This window comes from Solanum lycopersicum, chromosome 9 (assembly GCF_036512215.1).
Source record: "Solanum lycopersicum chromosome 9, SLM_r2.1".
Lineage (NCBI taxonomy): Eukaryota > Viridiplantae > Streptophyta > Magnoliopsida > Solanales > Solanaceae > Solanum > Solanum lycopersicum.
Genome location: NC_090808.1, coordinates 51,773,073 through 51,790,224, shown reverse-complemented (window position 1 = coordinate 51,790,224; position 17,152 = coordinate 51,773,073). Strand labels below are relative to the sequence as shown.

The 17,152-nt window shown below is 36.9% G+C and overlaps 2 long non-coding RNA genes across 2 annotated transcripts; both read left to right on the top strand.

Moving 5' to 3' along the window:
- The first annotated feature begins 8,503 nt into the window (after positions 1-8,503).
- Positions 8,504-11,303, top strand: LOC138338161 (uncharacterized). Its single transcript, XR_011211531.1, has 2 exons — positions 8,504-8,703; positions 10,858-11,303. It is a non-coding gene; the product is annotated as an uncharacterized lncRNA (long non-coding RNA).
- Positions 11,304-13,914: 2,611 nt separating this feature from the next.
- LOC138338162 (uncharacterized) lies at positions 13,915-15,409 on the top strand. Its single transcript, XR_011211532.1, has 2 exons — positions 13,915-14,021; positions 15,137-15,409. It is a non-coding gene; the product is annotated as an uncharacterized lncRNA (long non-coding RNA).
- The last annotated feature ends 1,743 nt before the right edge of the window (positions 15,410-17,152 follow it).

The following is a 17,152-nucleotide window of genomic DNA, read 5'->3' as shown; positions in this document are numbered from 1 at the left end:
TTCATCAGGCCCATGAAAGCAGCAGGGGCATTCTTAAGCCCAAAAGACTTTACTAAGAATTCATAATGCCCACACCTGGTTCAAAAAGCAGTCTTTGGCACATTTGTTGCCCATATTTTCAATTGCTGATAACCGGATGTCAAATCAATTTTAGAGAAGACACAAGCACCTTGTACTTAATCGAACTAATCATCAATGCAAGGAATGAGATACTTGTTCTTAAGAGTTACCTTATTCAGCTGCCTGTATTCTATGCACATCCGAAAACTTTCATCTTTCTTCTTCACAAATAAAACCAGAGCACCCCAAGGTGCTGCACTCGGTCTAATAAAACCTTTACCTAACAACTCCTGAAGTTGGGCCTTTAACTCCCTCAACTCAGCTGGAGCCATTCTATAAGGGGGAATGGAAATGGGGCGAGTAACCGTTCCACATCAATACAAAAATCAATATCCCTATCCAGTGGCATACTAGGAAGGTCTGCAGGAAAAACATCTAGAAACTCACAGACTATCGAAACAGAGGTCTGCAGAAAACACATCTAGAAACTCACGGACTATCGAAACAGACTCAATCGAAGGTACTTTGGAAGTATCATCCGTGAGATGTGCCAACAAATATAAACAAACCTTACTCACCATCCTCTTAGCACAAAGACAAGAGATAATACGAACGGGAGTGGAAATATAGTCACCCTCCCATACTAGCGAATCTGTCCCAGGTTTGGCTAATAACACAGTTTAGCATTACAATCTATGATTGCAAAATTTGGAGAAAGCCAAGTCATACCCTGAATTACATCAAAAACAACCATCTCTAGAATAATAAAATCTACATAAGTATTGCTTCCCACAAAAGTCACAAGGCAAGACCTATACACCTTCACAACTATCACAGACTCACCCACAGTAGTAGAGACACGAATAGGTATGTCAAGAAAATCACAATATAAATCAAGACCAGTAGCAAATGAGGAAGATACATATGAAAATGTGTATCGTGGATCAAACAATACAAAAGTCATGCAATCACAAACCAAAAGAGTACATGTGATAACAACATCACATGTCTCTACTTCAGACCTCTCGGGGAAAGCATAACCATGGGCCCTATCACCTATCTGTCCACTGCCCCACCAAGTTGCGCTGCAATAGTTCCAACTTGCCTGCCAACCCGAGTGAATTAGTGACTGCCATTACCTTAGCCACCACGTCCTCCAGAATGGCGGCCTCTACCAAGACCACCTCTACCTCTACCTATTAGGGGTCTGTAACTCTGTTTTGGACAGTATTTCCTAATACGTCCAACCTCTCCACATCCATAACAAGTCCTGGAGTCAAGTATAGGTCTCTGTTAAACTGTCAGGTCTGCGACGAACCCCCACCTGAAGCCTGCAATGAAGAATGAATCTCAAGGGCTGGAAAACCTCATGAACTCCCCTCTTGAGTAAGAATCACTAAACTCACCTCCCTTACAAAACTTCTTAAATGTCGATGCTGTGGCGAAGTCATCTGGCTTTACCCCCTTTACCTCTATCACAAAACCAACCAATTCCTGAAACAATTTTGCTGCAGCAGTTACCTGTAAGGCTGGAATTTGCAAAACCTAACCTCAATCCTTTCAGAAAGCAATAAATCCGCTCTTGTGGACTGAAGCAAAGCTGTGTATCATCTCACGGACTATCAAAAGAGACTCAATCAAAGATACTTTGGAAGTATCATCCTTGATATGTGACAAGAAATCTAAAAAACCCTTACTCACCATCCTTTTAGCACGAAGACAAGAAATAATACGAACTGGAGTGGAAATATAGTCACCCTCCTATACTAGCGAATCTGTCCCAGGCTTGGCCAATGTAACAGTTTTAGCATTACAATCTAAGATTTCAAAATTTGGAGAAAGCCAAGTCATACCCAGAATTACATCAAAATCAACCATATCTAGAATAATCAAATCTACATAAGTATTGCTCCCCACAAAAATCACAAGGCAAGACCGTTACATCTTCTCAACTATCACAGACTCACCCACATGAGTAGAGACATGAATAGGCATGTCAAGCAAATCACAATATAAATCAAGACCAGTAGCAAATGAGGAAGATTCATATGAAAATGTGTATCCAGGATCAAACAATACAAAAGTCATGCAATCACAGACCAAAAAAGTACTTGTGATAACAGCATCAGATGTCTCTACTTTAGACCTCCTCGGGAAAGCATAACAATGGGTCTTATCACCTGTCTGTCCATTACTCCTACCAAGCTGTGCTGCAGTAGTTCCAACCTGCCCGCCACCCCGAGTGAACTGGTGGTTGCCATTACCTTAGCCACCACGTCTTCTAGAATGGCGGCCTCTACCAAGACCACCTCTACCTATAACTATTGGGGGTCTGTAACTCTGTTTTGAATAGTATTTCCTAATATGTACAACCTCTCCACATCCATAACAAGTCCTGGAGTCAAGTATAGGTCTTTGTTAAAATGACGAAGTCTGGAGATAACCTCTAACTCAGAAAAAGGCTGACTGGTCTACGACGGACCCCCACCTGAAGCCTGCAATGAAGACTGAATCTCACGGGCTGGATAACCTCATGAACTCTGCCCTCTGGAGTAAGAACCACTAAACTCACCTCCCTTACGAAACTTCTTAAATGTAGATGCTGTGGTGAAGTCATCTGGATTCACCCCCTCTACCTCTATCACAAAATCAACCAATTGCTAATAGGATTTGGCTGCAGAAGCTACCTATAAGGATGGAATATGCAAAATCTAACCTCAATCCTTTCACAAAGAGCCAAATCCGCTCTTGTGGATTGAAGCAAAGATTAGTGGCATACCTGGATAGTGCACGAAATTTGGCCTCATAAGTAATAAAAGACATCTTCCTTGCTCTAGGCTCAGGAACTCATCTCTACTCCTATCCCTAAAAGTCCAGGGTTTATACTTCTCCATAAATAAGCTAGAAAATGATGCCCAATTCATTGGTGGTGCCCTTGCTGGTTGAAACTCAACATACGATTGCCACCACATTTTGGCATCCCTCTTAAACTGGTAGGTCACAAACTCAACACCGAATCGTTCTACTATGTCCATCTTATGTAGCAGCTCATGACAATCAACCAAAAAATCATAGGCATCTTCAGATTCAGCACCCTTGAATACTGGAGGTTTTAACTTTAAGAACTTAATGAAATGTTCATGCTAATCACCTATTATTATAGACCCTGTAGTCAATCGAGGAAACGTGTCTACTTCCAATGATGCATCCATGCGGGGAGCCACAACAGCTGCATGTTGTACTCCCTGAACCTGAGGTGCTGGTGCAGAAAACACTGGAGTAGTCTGGACCTGATCAGATAACCCGCTAAGATAAGTAAGAACCTGATTAATCATCTCTGGGTAGGCTGGGTGGTACTTCCTTATCCTGAACCTGCTCATTTTCCCCTTCTTCACCCTCTCTCACTACCTCATCAGTCGGTAGAGGAGTCACTCTCTATTCTTGGTTGGGCCAGGTGTTTGTCCTCTGCCTCTAGTAGGCATCCTCCTGCGACCCCTACCACGGCCTCTTTCCACTGCTCCTCCTTAAGTTACAGCCGCAATGATTAGCTCAGACGCACCCTGTCTTGCCAATGTTTGTGTTAGCACAGTTGTTGCTCTAGTTCTAACCATCTGTGAAATAGAGTGAGAAGGTCAGATACCAATTTGTATCACCAGATACAAATTGAATCAAAGTAATAACACGAAAGAAAGAATGAATGAAGTTTTCCTTAAGTCCTATGGCCTCTCGAAGATAAGTAAAGGCGTACGCATATCGTTCCTCAAGACTCTACTAGACTTGTACTTGTGTGATGAGACCAACAAACCTAACGCTTTGATACCAAGTTTGTCACGACCCAAAATGAGTCGTGAGTGACACCCACACTTACCCCCTAGGTGGGCGAACCAATGAATCCGAACCCCAACATATACCAACAATTCAACTATAAATAGCAACTTAAGTAACCAATTTAAATAAGTTTCTAAAGCTTAATACTTATTATCCCAAAATCTGATAGTCATCACATCAAGGACATCTATTTCCAAATTATCAAGTCTAAAAATATTTAAGAAACCAAAATAAGCAAAAAGATGGCCCATGTCCGAAATTCAAAGACATCAAGATGTGAATGAGAAAATCCAGCACGAGCTAGAATTAATAGCTCACACTGGACTCTGATATGTTGAAGACTGGCTAGAGCTGAGGGCGAGTCGAAGTCGATAATACACTAGCTGCACTCCACAAAAGAACAGAGAAGAAAATACAAGTAGGGGTCAGTACAAGGAACACGTACTGAGTAGGTATCATCGGTCAACTCAAAATAGAAATCAATATATATTGAATAATAATATATAAAATAAACTACTACACTTAACAGGTGGCAAGCAACAAAAACATGAACCATTGACAACAACACCATAATAGGTACACCATTAATCACAACATTAAGCACCCTTATGAGGACTCATGCCTCCATACCATTCTCATTTGGAAAATAGGTTCTTTGAGATTAAATATATTAAGTTACTTCAAGATTCCTTGCCTTTAATATTATTGTGTCGGAACGTGACACTCCGATATCATAATTCCGTGTCGGAACGTGACACTCTGATCCAATAATACCATGTCGGAACATGACACTCCGATCCAATTATCTCATTATTTTGTTTCAAGAAACCTTATTTATTCAAGGCTTCATTTTAATAGAGAGGGTTCAAGATTAGAAATTCAACAGCCTCATAATTTTAGGCCAATCACAAACCACACAATCTAAACATACAACCACACAATCAAGCACATAGGAGATTTTACAATATCACTCAATACATATCAATCGTTATTTAGAAGTTATCTATCAAATAGAAATAAACCATAACCTATCTCCAACGAAGAACCGAAGTCAAGAAAGCTCCAATACTTTTTATTTCCTCAATGCCTCTCGAACCTTTTCAATTTATATATATATATATATATATATATATATATATATATATATATATAAGGTGTCAGTTGATACTCCCATCAACACTCAAATTATTCTATATTTAGTCTAGACCCAAATACTCACCAACTATATAATTAATTTCCTAAAGTTCAAAATTAAGAGTAGGTCTTAATTTCTCTAATTAACATAAATTTAATGAAATTTAAATAATTCAATACGCCTAATATTTAATTAACTATCTCAATATATAAACACATAATTCATTGTGTGATAACAAAAAAATTATAATAATAGATCTTTAAAATTGAAGCCATTGGTTACGAAAGCAGTGGTGATATACTTCTGACACCAAAACTAAGTGATCCTAATGTTACAGTAGTGCATTAACATAATTCCTTTCTCAATTTAAACAATAAAGTATTAATATTATATGATTAATATTTATTCCTTTAATTGATTGTATCACCCCATATTAATATATTCCCAACGAAATTCTCCAATCATTAGTCCCAATTATGAACTAATGTTTCAGAATTCTATTCCTATTTACCTGCAACTTATATCCATATACTCATATAAATTAACACCTAAATAGTCTTAAACCTTAACAACTTGCTCCATTCCACTAAAATTAGCCATAAAAGAATTACATTCACAAACCATATGGACTAATAATTAACGATTTCATAAATTTTGTTTTTACTAATGTTATCAATTTCTTTTTGTTCCAAAAAAAAGTCTTTCCTAGTTTTAACAATCACAAATTGTTCTTATGGTCTAACATTTTCTATCCAACCTTTATTATAAACAATACTTCTTCTGTTAATAACCACAATTCATCCTAAAACTACTACCACCACATACTTGTTCTTTCCAATGTATAGTTTAAGTTAAAATAACCATAATAATAATACTCACTGGAAATAGTTATACAATCCAATACGGCCAATTTGCTAGCATTTATTGCATATCACTATCTTCCAATTCAACTTTATAATAAAATATATAACATGACCATGCACATATAACCAATATCCAAGTAAAATTTTTATTACCTGATGAGATAATTGCTTCTTGACTGCTGCAGGTAAGGTTTTAACCGCTAAACCCTTTATTTCTCCTTTTCAAAATATTTCCTCCTAATTATTTTATGACTTATTATAAGAGTGGTGAAAGTGACCCACTATTTACTATTAACCTCTTTAACCATCACCAAAATAAATTATTAAAATTACCCCACTAATTTCATAATTATACGTATGCATAGTCCAAAACACCCATGTAAATCTATCAGAAAGTATTTTCTGACATAAAAAGTTCTTGTGCGTAAAACAACAGAAAATGGTTGTTACAATCTGTCCACTTCGACATCAGAAATCGAGAAAGAGTTTCACAAAAAAAAGTAGTAAAAAAAGTCAACTATCTTCTTTTCCCCCTTTTGTCACACCAATTCACAAACCTAATCAAAGATCAAAACTTTGAAAATCATCTACATCTCTATATATAATCTTAATCAAAAGTTTTATATACCGAAAAGGGTAAAAGAAAAAATTGAATGCAAATTGAAACAATTGACCAACATATATATGCCCAAAAATTGCAGCAACAATTGGAGAAAAAGCTTCGAAAGATATAGTGATAATTAAAGTAACACACCACATCTAAAAAATTGGTCGTTTCCGAATACTTTCTCATTCCCTCTAATTTTGAGTGTGTTAGAATGAGAATGATTTTGATAGTTGTCAAATAGAGGAATAAATGAATTGAACTAGTTGCGACAACATGTGATTTTCAAACCGAATCTGACTGGGATTAGGAGAAACGTCAATCACACAAATTAAAAGTTATTAAGCTATGGAAGTATTGCTTTTTCGACAAGCAACCATTACATAAAGTTTCCATTTATAAAGGAGTGCGCAAAGAAAATAGTTTTCGAAATCAAATAGGGAAACTAGAAAAACTAGGAAGCAAAAGTAAAGACGGAGACAAAAGCCTAAAAGAAGTAGAAAAGTAGAAACTTGTCACGTGAACTTCCAAATTTGAAGTAGATGAGGAAGTTGAAACCAAGTAGAAGAAGGATTTAGTGATTAATAAAGTTTCTTATTCAGTTAAGGTAAAATGCGGTAAGTATTTCTTTTCAAAGATTGATGCAATGAGGAGTCCTAACATGAGAAGGAGTTCGAGTCATGTTCGGTTTAAAGAAGTTTCTTTAAAGCGGCGAAGACTAAGTTGTGTTGAACAAGACTTAGGAGAGTTTCAAAGTTTATAAATAGCTCAATAGTTCATTGAATCGGATCAGTACGAAAATTTTTAATATATTGAGACTCATAATTTTAATCTATTTTCTTGAATGATTTTCAAAAATAGAAAAAAAAATATCATTAAATTAATTATTTAATTCGAATATATATGTTTGACACGATGTTAAAATAATAACGAGAACATCTGATATTTTATTATTATTACTTATCATATTTATTTGAAAATGTCAAAAATAATTTTTATATTTGAATTTTTGAGAAAGAATTAAATTTTTGATGTATCCTTAGATTGTAGAAACAATTTTTGGCCTTTATTGACTTTGTGTCGTCCTCGACCCCTCTCCAATGGAGTATAATTTGAAGTCTAGACTATTGGGTATAGTACTCATAAGTAGTTTTTTCTCATTGTTCCTTGATTTAATCGAATACGTTGTCTTGCTTTCTCTCTCACACACATTCTCCATAGTAATAAACTCTGATACGGACAATGAGCTATCACAGTTTATAGATGTCTAAAACAATGCAAAATAAACATTACTTTATGGCAACTTTTCAAAATGTTTAATCTCTTTTTTTCTTTTTGAAATAGGAAGCAACTCTTTGAAAAGTACAAAACAAAGAAATATTCTGGCCATGGACAACATTTTCAATAACCTGTGATTTATGTGTTCATGGTGCAAACTCTTCGAAGTACCAACACTGGTAGAAAAGTGATACATTCTATAATTCATGAAACATATGATGGTGGATAGTGTAATGAGCCAATGACACATACACTTGGGTTTGATTTTGCAAGTGTACTAAAGGAAGTAATAGGTAAGCGTGACATATATGATTGTATGTAGGGGTGTAAAAAGAATATCAAAGATTGACTGAACCAATCGAAAAGAATCGTATCGAATCGATTTATTAAATAAATATTTAATAAAATTTTGGATTATTGTTTAAGTGTATACCATGCCAAACAAGTAGGATGACTTTTTCATTTTGTAAAAGAAAATCTAAAAATTTCTAAAAATCGAGCAATCTTACATGTGTCAATTTATTTATATATAAATATAAATAGTTATATTTTATTTTATTTTTTCTAGCATGTTTCAAATAAAAATACAACTTAAGTCCTATATCTCTGGTGACAATTTAGATTAAACACAAAAAAATGACATCACAATTTACGTTGTTGGGCCTGTGCATAGCACAAACAATACTCATCAAGTTTTTTTTATAATACAAATGTGAAGATAGGACAACCAAGGTTATATTGGTAATTTCACGCTAATAAAAATGTTCCACATAGTTCTCGAAGGAACCAACCATTTCTGCACTTTCTTTCACCGACAAATACAAGAACAACTCAAAGTCCCTCTATTTCTTTTTTCTTCCAAACCTGATTTCTTGGCACTTTTCAGCTCAATTTTACAGTTCTATTGTCTTCTCAACAATATCTTTCGAAATCAGGTAAGCTATTCTCTCATTTTTTGCGAGCGAAACAAAACAGAGAACTCCTTCAATTCTTAGAATTCTTTTGAAATTTTAAAATGTGTCAGTTCAAATTTTGTTCATATCCAATCTGATTGTTTTTTTTTTTCTGTTTTCCTGCCACAAAAAATCATTTTTCATTTCCATCTCATGTCATGTTTTTTTCTATTTTCATCCTTTGGACTTATTTGTGGAGGTATATTGTGTTAATTTTGTGTTAATACTTGAGTTCTTGAACCAATCTAGCAAGTTCATTCAGAGTTATACTATGCCTATTGTTAATCTCTAACTAATTTGATTCATGATTGTAGTGAAGGTTTGAAGGACAATTGTTTTATTTCTATATGCATGTCTAATTTTCCTCTACTCTGATTCTCTGGCCTTCGGTCCTCTCTACAATTTTACTTTTTTAATTATCCTACTCTATAAACAACGCTGACCATGTCTTGATACAACACCCATCTTTAAGAAAGTAACGCTTCTTGAACTAACAAGTACTTATAACTTCTTAATGAGATGCTCAAAACCAAGTCTGGGTTACCATTCCTAAAGACCATAATGGCCAGAAGCAAGCCCTTGAGGAGGATTTTGATTATGAGCACAGTGGGTTTGAGCCGTTGTTCTAGGAGCCAATGACGGATCAAAAATTCTAATTCGCAATTTCATAATCCAAAATTGGTCCTAGTTACTCTTCTGGTCAACTCACTGTCGATTCAATTTCTCTGCTATTTCTTTGAACTTCCATAAAAACATTTCAAGAGTTTTAGTATTATCTTATGCATTAGTTGACTAATGCTGCTTGTTGTGCTGGTTAGAAAAAATTGGATGTATTTGCATGAAAAAGATTAAGTTTGTTTCAGATATTGTAATTCTTGGGCCCTCTCAAAGATGTTGTGACAAGCATATGCCCTACTATTTCTGGTCATATATCTCCCCCATTTTCTCTTAATTGTTATAATCAAGATACTAAAAGGATAGAACAATATGTTACTGACAAAAGTTCAAAATTGTTGCTTAGAGGTATAAAGCTATTTATAATGTAAAGATCAACAAAAGTGGATACATTTGAAAAATAAGATCTTCCAACTATTTGAAAGTTATAGACAATAAAAACAACATACTCAATGTAGTCCCACAAAATGATGTTTGCACTTTGTGGAGGGTAGAGTGTATGCAAAACCTTAGCTATGCTTTAGAGGTAGACAGAATGTTGTATTATTGATGACAATTAATGATATGAAAGTTGATCTTGCTTTGTCATACTTACAGGAAGGAGTATTCAATAGTAAATATACTTCCATACTTTTTTTCAAACTGTTAACTTTATATGCTTCTCTGTTTTGAGTATTGGTTCTTCAATATCCTTATTTATGTTGTGTTAAGCTACAGTTGATACACTTAAAGGAGCAAATATGCTCCTTACTCTACAAATTCATGTGTCACCTTAGGCTTCTTATACGGCCTCATATGTGACGAGACTCAGTACTGAGGTGCAAATTATTCTCTCGCTCCTCTTTGGGTAAACAATGAAGATAATCTTCACTATGAAGCTTATTTGGTTCATGTTCTCTTTTTTTATTTCAATGATTTGAAGTAAATTGAATTATATTTACCATAGTTGTGTAAAAATACTTGAATAATTTTTAGACGGAATCATATTCCTGGGCAACTGCTCTTTCTTAAAGCATTTAAATGTATAAAGGTGAAACAAAAGGTGACTGCATGTGATTAGTGTTAAAGAGATAAAATGTTGCTGCATTATAGTTTTATGAACTGATAAATTATTTTGATTAAAATTTGTTGGTTCAGAGATTATTGCACCTATACATGTAAGTTATTATTCCAGCACGGTACTGCATTCTTTTATGCATAATTACATAAGAGTTGTTGTATTAATAAAGTTATTTGTTATCTTTATATTCAAGAAGTCTTGAGTTACAAATACAAGCACCATAAAGCTAAAAAGGTAAGTGAAGCTATATTACTTAAGCCAATCAAGGCATAAACTATTAATTTCTACGTAATTGATATAAACTAATATTTTATAAGTTACATTATCATGAATGAAGTGAATTGGACATTGTTAATTGATGTCAATTCATTTGACTGTTTTGGGTTTGCCGGTGCTTGCAGGATGTCCTAGAGTTTGTCTCAATGTACTCTCAATTTGACATAGAGCAAGATCAAATGAATATAGACAACACAACATGAGGACAAAACCAAGAACATGAAAAAGATAACGAGGAACAACTGCCAAATTCATTCCAAACAGTAGTAGCCTTGGTTATTTCATTTTCATTTGGTATCATTGTGTCAATTTTTACTGTTGCATTATAGCAAATTATAAGGTGAGACTGGTTGTGAATGTGGCTGCAATGAGATTGTCAGTTGTCATTGTTAGCATTTGGAGGAATTGGTACTTTTTTAAGCACAAGTCCTATGGTGAAATCTTGTCCAAGAGTTTTAATTGGAGGCAAGATGGCTATGGTCATTACCTTTTGCCTTACCAAGCTGATTAACTCTACTACAAGTATTTATTTCTGATTTTAATCTACGGTAATTTTTTCTTAAAATAATAATTTAAGGCGTGAATGCTTATTTTGAATGCTGAAAAAAAGAAGTGATTCTAAGTTGCATTTAAAGGAAGCTAATGCTCTATATGATGAATGATTAGGAGCGAATAAAGACAAATTTTTATCATGGGTCTCCTTGAGTACTTCCTATTCAAAATGTGAGGATTTCACTCCATCATGCAATTTGTTTGATTTTACTCACAATAAATATTCTTCTTTAGTAAGGAACATATAGTGTTAAGCCATTATGTCAACCAAGGTCCTCAAGCAAAAAGAAGATAATTTTCCCACATAGCAAGTAAACCAACTAAGTTCTTGGTTTAGTTACTGTGAAATCTACGTCTTGGAGTTTTTACCCTCTTTTTATGTCCCAACTTTATCTCTCTTTCTAATATTTTTTATGATCATCTTTACTGTTAGTTAAAGCCTAATGTCGTTTCATTATTCCTTTGCTATCTTTAGCTCATACTTAATTGATTTTGGTTTATTTGGACTTTGTTCTTTCGGCTGCATTCCTCATTTGCTCAAGTTATATTCAATTAATATGTGTTTTTCAATGTTAATGGGCATTGAGTTCTTAAAGTTATATTTTTCATGCTTATGAAGAGAAAAATCATCAAATCAATTAATCGAAGGAAAAATTCGAACACCAATGCAGAATTGGTCCTAATCGAGAATGAAAAAGGTGAGAAAAGGAGAAATCAAAGAAGGAACATCAAATAACTATGCCAAAGTAATGCAAACTTATTAGCTGACATCAATTAGGTATTGACCAATATCAAACAGTTGTTTGTTGGTTCTCATATAGATTTTAATTGAGTTCAGTTACTCCCATGATTCCATTCTAATAGGGGTGTAATGTGTCATTTGTGTGCATATAACAGAGCATGTATATGCATGTGTCTATGTTTTTCCATTGTACAAAAGAAGACGTGTCTATGTTTTTGTGCTTAATTCACTAGTTGTGCTGCATCACGCAATGTTCCTTCGTTCTGATTTTCTTGTGGTACTTTATTCGGCCACTTTACTTGCAGGACATTAAGAGTCATGCTCTTGAGGTTGCCGCCATCGGAACCCACACAAATATTGTGTAATGACCCTCTTGGTCATTTTTGTATTTTGTCTTTTGTGCATCATTTAGAGTGTTCCTACAGCGATTCCAAGTCATTTATGACTTGCCAGAACTGACAATTCGGTCACCAGGTCTTTTGTTTGGTTATTGTGCGAGTTTTAGTGTTTTTGGAGCTTTGAACCTTGAACGATCATTTTTAACCAAAAGTTCAAGAAAATGACATCGGAATCCAATTCTGACAATTTCATCAGCTTCAGAAGGGTCATTTTAGGCTAGTAGCATTGTCAACATGACTCCCGAGGTTTTTATTGTGAGTTGGTGCGATTAGGGCGTTGTAACTTTAAATTTAAAGCTAAGTTTGACTTTAGTCAATATTTTGAGTAAACGCGCTCGGATGAAAATCCTGTCAGCACAGCTAGATCCGGAATGTCGAGTTTGGTCTATTTTGACCCTTCTTTTGTGTCATGAGGTTTCTGATATTTTTCCAAGCCCTTTTGTGGTTTTTGACTTAAAATGGCTGACGGAAGTGGGACCCACATTTTATCGAGATGACCTCTAATGGAAATTTTGACTGCGTCATTGAGTCTCGAATGACGATTTTTGTAGGGTAGCATATCTGTTTTATTGTTATCAGGTTCCGAACGGATTCCGAGCACCCCATCGGAGACTTTGAAGGAATTAGCCAAAGCTGAAATCTGGTGCAACCCTTTTAGCGATCAGAATTTGGGGTTTTAACGATCAGATTTTTAGGTTTAGTAGCTACCAATTTTGTCCTTTATAATATTCCAACTCAGCTTCTGCCCTCTTCTTTAAAGTGCGATATCATGAGCTATAGAGCTCTAAATTGGGCAATTCAAAAGGCTAATATGTGAGATTTGTCAAGGGCAACACATTGGTGAGCTTTAAATCTGATTTAGGGTCCCCTTTTTAGGTACATTTTGTAAAATACCTGCTGTCATAACCCCTTTTTGTGAGCTTGATTTTGGAAGTTTTCAAATATATTTTCTCAGAGATTTTAGGTTCGATTTCAGTAAATCTTGAGGCTATCTTGAGTGGTTTTTCGAGGAGAACGTGTTAGCGTGGTTGGAATTCATATTTGAAGTTTTGCTGAGGGTAAAATTTGTGTTTTAGCTGCTGTTATAGCTCATTTTCGAGCTCAACTTTTTCAAAATTTTACAAGATGATTTTCTGGCCATTTTAGGTCCGAATTTAGTGATTCAAGAGCCTAGATTGTGGATTTTTTTGTGAGGATCATCATGGTATAATTGATTTTAGCATTTGGACCTTCGTTTATGGTAAAATCTTATAAATAACTATTGTCATTGTTGTTGAATTTTAGCGTAGTATTTGGGTTTTTGCTTGCATGTTCGTGTTGGGACCGGTTTCGAGTCCCGAATTGTGTTCCATTTTAAAATACAAGTTACGATAGCTGTTAGGACCTTTGGGTTTAATTCTAGAATTTTCAATGCATATCTCACTTTTTCTGTTTTGACTGTGAAATTGGTCCTTCTCCGTTTTTTGCGATTTTAGTGTCGTAAGGACCGTAATAACGTCGTGACTCTATTTTTGATAGTGTATCAACGTTTTGAGACCACTCGAAAAGGGAAAGCTCTGGAGAAGTGATTTTTGATGCGCGCGTGATCCGTGTACAGGTAGACTATGGTTTTCTTTTCTTAGATTGAACTCGAACATGTGAATGCATGTTGATTAGTTGGAATTTAGGTAGGGTAGTTATTGAATTTACATAGGTATTAGAAATAATATTTTTGGCCTATTTCTGAGAATTATCGGGTAACTGTGAACAAGCTTATTGTTATTAATTGACCTTCTTTGCTATATGGAGTACTTGTATGCTTGAATACTGGTTATCGGAAACATGTTGGGCCTTAGTTTAGGTTTGACTAGAGTTTGCCTTAGAAATGCATGATTTAAAGTTGATAGGACTAGTTTAGCCCCGACGTTGCTCGGACGGTTCCTTGTAGACTGATGTAGCAGACTTGAGTCTGATAGTTTGGTCCTTAGCTAGACGATGAGCTTGCTCTGGCGATAGTTATCCATATTTCTTTTATGTTATGGCTTCACGAGTTACGTCGATGATAATAAATTCCGCTCCGCCATTCGAAGTTGATTTTTGATTCATCTTTAAGGACTACATTCATTAGCTAAGTGTGGGTGGTGTTCCACGTGTATTTATTATTATGGATATATAGAGACTCTTTTAGCAGTTATATCGACATCTTTATCGTGTATCCGGATTTGAGGTTCGACCTCGACCATCCACATACTTATATAGAGCATTCGGTTAGAGGTCCGGCCTTAGTTCCTTATAATTGTGATTGGCTACTTGTGTAATTCAAGAGAGCGTTCGGTTCAAGGCGACCTCCGTACCGTCAAATTCATTTATTTGGTTTGGAGAATCTGGTTTGATGCTCTTTGGCCTTGAGTTATATCCTTCTTAGTTATAGTTATTTTATGTACTCGTCGGGTTTATGGGGGTCCATTCGGGTTTTTATTTAAACTTGGGAACGAGTGCACCTTTGGGCTTATGGGTGTCCAATTAGGTGTAGTTAGTTTATATATTAATTTAGTTAGTTCTTTCTACACTCGTGTGCATTCGTTTGCTACTTAGTCTTCAGTTATTGACCTCTCGTTTTGTAATTCTGTCTTTTCATATTACTTTACTTTTCAAGTTCAGTCGGCCTGTGATGCCTACTGGGTACCTGTTGTTTGGTACTCATGATACACTGTATTTATTTTCGTGATGCAGGTCCAAGCACCAGTAGCCAGCGTTGATTGAGTTTTGTGTAGTCTTGTCTGGACACGGGGGTGAGCACATGACATTTTGTACTATTTCAGTCTCCATCTGTATATATAAAGACTTGTCTTTTACTTTTCGAGAAAGTCTAGTTTTGGTGATCCACTTTTGGGACTTGTACTCATTTTGTTGGTAGCTCTGTACTAGTGACTTCCAGGTTCTAGGAGGAATCCTTATTTGTATTTATGTTTTTGTTTATTTACGTTGTTATAGTAATTTTTTCTACTCTTGTTTAGTTTCTACCCGCAGACCCATTACGTGGTGTTCCGGGTTACGGGTCGGCTTACTAACCGGTGGGTTATAGTAGGTGCCATCATGACTCGAGAATTGGGTCGTAACAAGTTGTTATCAGAGCCCCAAGTTCAACGGTCTCACTTTTACAGAGCTAACGTCTAGTAGAGTCCTGCGGATTGGTGCGGAGACGTCTGTAATTTATCTTCGGGAGGCTACAAGATGTGTTTAGGAAGATCTCCATTTTGTTTCAAATTTGTGTCGCGTGTGTCTTGTAGGTTTTTTAAAATCTCAGTTGTTTCACTCTATTACAGAATGGCTTGCACGCGAGGCGGTACGTCTATATGTGATGCACCCGAAGCCCTAGCTTAGGGTAGATGCCAACCCCGAGTTCGATGTAGGTCCGCAGCACTGGCCAGGGATAGGGAGGAGGAGCCTCATGCAGCGCATGTACCACCACAGCCAGTGGCACCGGGGCCAGCACAGCCACTACACGCACCAGTTGCAGCACCTGATCTTTATGCTCTCTTGACTCAGTTGCTAGAAGCTATTGGGCAGATGCGACAGGCACCAGCACCAGCGCTGCAAGGTAATCCTGTTGTGGCGGCACCAGAGGTTTAGTCGTCCCTAGTTCATGTAGCCGCCCTGCCAAACTTAGAGGTTAGAGGGATGTTACTGCGTGAGTAGAAGATGATCGGGGTATTCCAGAGGTTGGCACCTTCTATATTCTCAGGGGCAATTGGAGAGGATGCCCACGAGTTCCAGCTCACTTACTACGAGCAATTACAGTCATTAGGCCTCTTAGATTCGAGAGGAGCAGACTTTACTGCTCATCAGTTCCGTGGGCCAGCCAGGCAGTGGTGGCGCACGTATTGAGAGTCCAGGCCATTTGGATCTCCTCCTATATCTTGGAGTCAGTTCTCAAAGGCTTTCTTGTCTCGGTTCATGCCACGGAGCGTCAGATATAGACTTTGTGATCATTTCTCTAGATTGGAGCACGGCTCTATGACCATTTCAGAGTATGAGGCGAGGTTTCATGAGTTTTCTCGCCATGCTACTATGATCTTGCCCGCAGAGGGGGGAGAGTGTGCTGTTTTGTACGTGGTTTGTGATACCGTTTGAGCGTCAACACAGAGCATATGGTTTCTGCTGGCCGCTCATTTCTCGATGTGGTCGACCATGTCCTATCTATTGAGCATATTCATCATGAGGCCCAACGGGGCAGCAATAAGAGGACACGCTACCAGGGTAGCTATAACGGGTCCCAGACTAGAGGAATGGATTCATATGATAGGCCATGTCAGAGGTTCCAACAGGGTCAGTCCAGTCAGCCTGTTCAGGCGGCATTACCTGTTTCGGGGGGAGGCCAGTATCAGCAGAGTGGTCCTAGTACAGGCCACAGTTCGAGGGGATCATGTTCTCTTCCTTCATGTCGCGGTTGGGTTAACAGTAGGGTGTACAAATTCATGGTGTTATGATTGTGGTGCTCTTGATCATTGGTTTAGAGAATGCCCCGGCGAGGTCGGGAGGCGATTGTACTAGCACTTCTTGCACCTAGACCAGTTTAAGCAGTGTCTTCTCCGGCTAGGGGTATTCAGGACCAGGATTGTCGGGACACCCGACAGGGTACCAGGGTTGGAGCTAGGGGAGGCAGGTCAAGTGGTAGATCGGGTTCACCAGGTAGAGGTGCTCAGGGCCATTTCTACGCAGCCCTGGCGAGGGCAGCGGCTGAGGTAT